Consider the following 7,339-nt stretch of genomic DNA (forward strand, 5'->3'; position numbering starts at 1 on the left):
GTAGGAGAAATACGAGGTGGGAGTAATTTAATGCCCTCCAAACATTAGATCCATTCATTAGAATCCATTCACATGGATTCCTTTTCCTGCCATAATTATCCCGAAGTTTTATGAAGCAGCAAGTGGCTGAGCACTAAAAAAAATCATCCTCCTGGTCTGTTATATTTATAAAAATACGCAGTTAAAGTGATGTTTTCATTCTCTTCACTGTTTGCCTTGTTTATGGAATGCAATCTCTCAGCCCCCTCTTTGGGTAGGACTTTATATTTCTGCAGTGACAATCACCCAAAGTCTGCTACTCCCTAAAAACTCCCTTCCAGCTGTGATCAGCAATTCTGCTTCTCTTGGTCGTGTGGTTTCTCCATTTCAATCCTTTCCCAGCCTTCCTGCAGTGCACCCAAAAGGAGGTGGGACGTTAATGTGAGCCATGTATTTATAACCACTCTGCTTCAGCTCGTAAGTGACAAATACTCCTTGTTTCTAACATTCCCTCGAGCCTTCTGCAGAGTGTGATTTCTTATTTTATATGTAAAAACCTCAATCTCTGCTCCTCTACAGCTCCCAATGAATCTCTCTAAGTTACACACAGACATGAACACACAGAAAATTGCCAGTCCAAAGCTGGAGGCAAAAAAATCAAATTTATTGGTAATTGATGCTAACTAGATTTGACATTTGACCAAACTTGTTAAAACAACCAGAATATCTAATATCATTAAACCTAATAAAGATTAAATATCCAGGATTATAAATTATATCATGCACCCCAAGATTTATCTCCAACATAATGTTACTGAACTAAGCTGCCTTTATCAACTCTAATCATGGTCCTGTGTCCAAACTACAGCTACTGCAAAAACGTTTAAAGGCTAAAAATTAATTAAAATTCCATGAACTCCTATTTTTACTAATTCTGGAATGCTGCAGCATTGAAAAACGAAATTGGTTGGAATCATTGAAAAATCCAGAGTCTTAATTTTTTTTAACTAAGATCCTGTGTCTCAAAAAACCCTGAAAAGAATCCATGAAGAAACAGATTTCTGTTATATAGGGCCACGTGGATATTTGGAAATATGGAGAATATATGTGGAGAAGATATATAGAGAATTCCCATTTCCTGCTAAAATTCATGGGGAGTTTGTTTGTTTGTTTTATTAGGGGAAGAAGGTTTGTCCCAGCTGAGCCAGGCAATACCTCAAGGAAAGGGAAAACAACCCTTTAATTGTGGTTCAGCATTCCTGGAGATGTCTGGAAGGAATCCAGGGAATAATGAAACGTCTTGCTGGTGAAACTCCTGAGGCAGCAGCAAAGATCCCTCAAAACTCAACCATGTGAAGGCAAACTTCCCTGTGTGCCTCCCAGAACATTCCACACACCAATTCCTCTGAAACAGAGGGGAAAATGCAGACCTGGAGTAACAGGAGTGGGACTGAAGTCATGAAATCTGCCCAGATGTGGATGGGGAGCAGAAGGGCTGAGCTGGACATTGGAAACTGGGAGAGCCACAGCTCTGGGGACAAGCTCCCCAGTGCAGGACGGGCTTGGAATGAGGAAATCTGGAAAAGCTGAGTGGGTGGCAAGGACCCACCCAGCAGCAGAGAGGTTTCTGCAGGTCCTGCTCAGCTCTGCTCCCTCTACACAAGCTCTTAGTTCTGGTTCCTCTCACCCTCTATGCAAAATTTCCTTTTAGAGAACGAATGTGCAGGGAATCAAGGCCATTGTTTTACTGGAATCTGTCAGTGGCTGCTGTTCATCCCTTGCTGAAGAGATAACCCTGTCTTTGTCACCACAGCCCCGTGCGATGTCACAAATGAAATTATGACAAACATCTGGATCCAATGAACCCCCAAGGGACAAAGGGCCTGTTCTCATGCAGATCAGTCCAGTAATAAAAATTAAGACAAACCCATAAATCCTCTGGAAATACACTGTAGTGGATGAGCAGAATTCCCTGTGGATAAAGGGAATTGTCACTGTACATTCCCAGGCCACATCAGCCAGCAGATTTCAAAAGAACAGATCTATTTTCATTGAAAGGTATCCATTTTCAAATGAATTTAAGCCTTTTATTTGTGACTGCTGCCAAAAGCTTTGTGGCCTAAGACAGCCATTTCCACTGAGCTTGACCAATTTGCATAGAAAGCTAATTGAAAAGAAAACATTTGGGGGGTTTTGTTAAAATAAAATAATTGAAATCTTTGAAAATTAGCATGGAATAGGAACATTCTGATGAAAATCCAAAATGTGATTCTTACTCTTTTTTTTTTTGTGATTTCTACTAAACAGATATCCCTAAAATAAACTCTTTTTTAAAATTTTTATTTCAGAAAGGATTAAGAAATGTTTCCTTGGCATTTTCAGGGTGATTATCATGAAAGGGAATGGAAAGAGTTCCAGGGCCTCACCATCCTCACAGGGAAGAATTTCTTCCTAATATCCCATCTAAATCTACCCACCATGTCCATCATTAAGGAATGCACATCTCCACACACTGTATTTTAGCCTGTGTGCAGTTTTCCAAAGTTTCCACGAGATCAGAGACAAACACAGTACCCAGGCCATGAAAACACAAGGTTTTATCGGCAGAGATTTGCACTGAACTCCTTCTGATCAAACAAACCTGAATTTTCCGCTTACTGGAACACTCTCAACGCTTTCTGTGACATGGCTCGAGCTCAGCTGCCTTCCCAGGAGCAGTGGGGGTGGAAAATGGCCTCAAGGAGGGTAAAAAACCAGGTAAAAACCCCTCACCATCCCCTCCAAGATGTGCCAGTTCCCAGCCTGAACACACACATGGGATCACAGAACCATTCAGGGTGGAAAACACCTTTAGGGTCATCAAGTTCAACCCACATTAAACCACATCTCCAAATCCAAACACCCAGCTTGGGATGCTGGAACGATCCAAATCCACATTTGGCCAATTTATCCCCAGCAAAAAAGGCTGACTGTAAAGCAATAATGTGTGCAGAGTTTACAAGCTTGTGTTCAGCACTCAGCAGCCTGCAAGAACATCTGAAGGAGCAGAGTCCTTTCTAATCAGCTCGCCCTGGAATTTGCTCACAACAACGTTCTCTTTTCTCACTTTGACAATTCTCATTAAGGGCTGCCTTCCCTGCACCTCCGTGTGGAAAGGCTGATGTGAGCTGCATGCAGATCCACACTGGCAGGGCTCTCTGCAGCACTGCCACTCAGCCTGTTATAGAAACATATTATAATACTGGCTTTTTGCAAACTTTAAAATGGATTCTATATGCGTGGTGGTAAAGTAACTTTGTTATATAGTTTTTATTTTTGTTGTTAATTAAGCTTAGACATAATAGTGAAATAGCTGATATAATGTGCTGTGTTAAACTGCCTGCTGGGATGGGATAACACCCAATGCACACAGGATGGGCACACCTGGACAGATGTGCCAACCATCAGCACTCACTGACTGAACACAATATGGACCAAGGCCCAACACTGAAGGTGATGAGAAAAAAGGACTAAAACCACAACCAAAGATGGGATGGGATTTAAGGTTCTTCCAGCTCAAAGAATACCCATGCTCTAAAAAAGGTGAATCCGAGGAGGAGCCATGCTAAACAGTTCTTAAAATATGCAAACTAGTTTGGGGGAAGGTTTACTATGCATGATTGTTTATGAACATGCAACAGGCTGATGCAGTAGAAATGGTAAATAAAGGGTGTTTCCAAAATAGCAGGGATGCTCTCAGCTGAGTGCCAAGATGCACCCAACCATAATAACCTTTGCTCTATGGTCTTTGTCTCCTTCTGTCCTTTATGAAACTTCTTGAATTTTCACAAGAGAGTGAAGGTGTTTTTCATCAGCCCAAACCTTCATGGAAAGAGAGGGAAGAGCATTTCAAGAACCTCTAAGGAGCAAGGGAAGGAGAAGTGGGATACCTGAGCTGCAGAGAGCATTGGGTATCCCCTCAGAAACATGGGAACAATGTCCTGCAGTTCCACTTCCATCTGCCTTAAAATTTGCCTTTTCCAGGCAAAACTTTCAGCATGACAAAGGAAGTTTAGAGGTATTTTTTCTTAATATCCACTACTACTAATCTCACTAATACTCAGGGTATTAATATCTCATTATCTACCAACTATTCTCTAAAGACTCCACAAATCCCAAAGGTCCAAATGTGACTTCAGAGGTTAAGTCAGGAAAATCAGGCACACAGCAGCTCACACTTTATATGCTGACTGGAAATTTGGCCATAATTTGAAGTCTACAGTAAGCAAGTCTGAGTTTGGGTGTTTCTCTGCAGAGAACAGTTATTTGTCAGAACAGAGCCCTGATGAATGAAACCATAAAGGAAGAATAGTAGCTCTGCAAGAGGAGGAGATAGTTCAATCAAACATTTCCATTGACTAAACATCTTTTTAATGAATAAGAGCAATTAAGTGTTACTCTGACCTGCTCTGCCTTCCTTTTGAGTGACTAATGCATTTTATTAACAATTTAGCTTTCTTTTTAAATGCAATTTAGTTTTCTTTTTAAATGCACGTGACATCTGCATTTTCCATTTTAGCGATCAGCAAGGCAGCACACAGATCTGACAATTCTTGATTTGACAGAAAATACTGTTTTCTCAAGACCAACATACCCACAAACATAGTTTATGCTTGGGAAATCCCTCATCAAAACCGTTCCAAGCAACAACACATCTGTTCTTATTTACAGACACAAAAAGATGCAGCTCCCCATCAAACAAGCACAGTCATTAATTCTGATTTACTCTTTGCAGGCTCTAGGAGGGTTTTAGAGGCCACCCCCTCCCCATTCACAGAAACTCTCCCCACCTCATTGTTTCAAAAAACCAACTCTGCATGGAGAAATACCTTGGCCAAAATCTTGTTGATATTTTCACCTCAATAAGTAAAGATATTATGTCTTTGCTTTCAGTCTGGTTTGCACTTTAAAGTGTTTTTTGGGTTTTTTTGTGTACACAATTAATTGAGGGGGTTCAAACCACAGATTATTGGCTCCTCCAATTATGTTACAGCTTTGTGCAACCTGGAAGTGTTCACAGAAGAGCAGATTTCACTGCCCAGAGATTTGCACAGGTTCATCTCCAGCCTTGAATCCAAGTGCCAGAAAGTCCCTCTGGGTATGAAACATGTGAATACTTTGTCTTTTTAAACATCCGAGGGAATTTATTTTCACGCTTGGGAAATAATCAGGATATCCCTGGCTGAGAATTTGGATGAGGCATGGCTTGTGAAGAGTTTTTTGGTATTTTTGATGATCACTGATGATCAGTGAGTGCTCTGCTCCCAGGGACAGCCCCAGCCCTGCTACCCATCCCTGACTGGCCCAGCACAGATGGCACCACGGAGGAAAAGGTAAAATAGGACAATCAGAAACCAGCAAGGTTGGAAAAGACTTCTAAGATTACAGAGTCCACCTGTCAGCCCAGCAGCACCAGGATGTTCACCAGCAAATTTTATCCTCCAGGGGCACAATCAGACATTGTCTGAACAATTCCAGGGATGGGGACTCCCCCACGTCCCTGGGCAGCCTGCTCCAGGGCTTCACAACATCTTCCATGAAGAATTTTTTTCCCAGTATGTCGCAGACATCTTTTATGGAAAATCCTTTCCTCAGGATTTTTCCTCCTGAGAAGCTGAAAGGCCTCAGGAACAAAATGCAAACAATGGTTATCTGCTGCTGTGGGATGCAACAGGAGCATCTGGGATTGGTCTCATGAGGTTGTTTCTAATTAATGGCCAATCACAGTCAGCTGGCTCGGACACAGGGCCTGAGCCACAAACCTTTGTTATCATTCTTTCCTATTCTTATCTTAGCTGGCCTTCTGATGAAATCCTTTCTTCTATTCTTTTACTACAGTTTTAATGTAATATATATAATAAAATAATAAATCAGCCTTCTGAACCATGGAGTCAGATCCTCATCTCTTCCCTCATCCTGGAACCCCTGTGATCACGGTCACACCAGTATCCAATCTGAACCTCCCTTGGCACAATTTGAGACATTTTTCCTCTGTCCTGCCACTTGGGAAAAGGCACTGACTGCCCTCCAGCCTCCTGTCAGTGGTCACACACTTTGTGTCTACAGGAAAATAATCTAAAATACATCCCTGGAGGGGTCCAAGGCCGGGCTGGACAGGGCTGGGAGCAGCCTGGGATGCTGGAAGGTGTCCCCGACCATGGAATGGGATGGGATTTCAGGTTCTTCCAGCCCAAACCACTCTGTGATGATTTTATGAGACAGACATTGCATCCAAAGCATCTTCTGTCCTGCTGGGAAGCTGCAATGCTGTAGGTAGTGAACACTGTAAGCTTTTATGAGAGGATAACTAGGAAACAGCTTTTATTATTCCAATAAATACCATTTGCATTCAGACAGCACTAAATAATGTCCACAAACACATAAAAATAGAGTCACTGGCTGAGAGAGCTCGCAGTGGAAAAGACAAGTTTTATTTACTTTTTAAAAACCTTTTAGTTCCTTAAAGCAGCAAAATATGATTTCATAATTATTACCTTATGCTGTCCTGACATTTACATTACCATACAGTGCTGAAAGCCAGAAAATACCAACTGTTCTGCAGAGGATTTTGTTCTCTGCAGGGTAAAAAAATCTATTAACCACGTTCAGACCTGTATATATATTATAAAAAAAAATACACTGGTGGATTGTAGGATTGGGAGAGCTTGGAGGCTGAACTCTATGTGGAGTTGCACAGTGTGGATCAATGAATGATGGATTTGGAAGGGTTAAAGGGGTTTTATGAACTCCCCTATTCCAGGGATAGGTGGCCTTAATCAGGAACTGTGCTGAGAAGGGGATGGAAAAATATGACAAAATTTAAGATATATTCCTGTTTTTCTGTATTTCTTGGTGCAAAGGTCTGAGCACTCCTGGAAATGTGTGCAGATCTGTGGAGTGATCAGAAACATTGCGCTGTTCCCTGTTACCATCGCTTCCTGAAAAGCACAAACCGTGCCCGTGAAAGAGGATGGTAAGGTGGCAATTAGAGAGTGGGACTGACTCCAAACCCGTTCATATCCCAAGCAGGGTCTCACCAGCCAGGGTCACCTCCTGTTCCTGCACAGAGGTTTCATCAATCCCTCCCCAGCCGCACCCACTGCTCGCAGCAGGGACATTCAGCAGCGATGGGGAAGGGCTCAGAGCAGAGCTCCTTCCCCCAGTTCCCACTGGACTGACGAACGGCTCCTGCAAAATGTTAAATCCTCACTTTTCCTGCCCCTCAGAGCCACTGCATTTCCCAGTCTGCTGCATGGAAATAAAAACCTTATTTAAAAAAAAACTTTATAAAATCATAGCTCAAGCCTGTTACTTCAATTAA

Source organism: Ammospiza caudacuta, chromosome 12, assembly GCF_027887145.1.
Source record: "Ammospiza caudacuta isolate bAmmCau1 chromosome 12, bAmmCau1.pri, whole genome shotgun sequence".
In the NCBI taxonomy this organism is placed as follows: Eukaryota; Metazoa; Chordata; class Aves; order Passeriformes; family Passerellidae; genus Ammospiza; species Ammospiza caudacuta.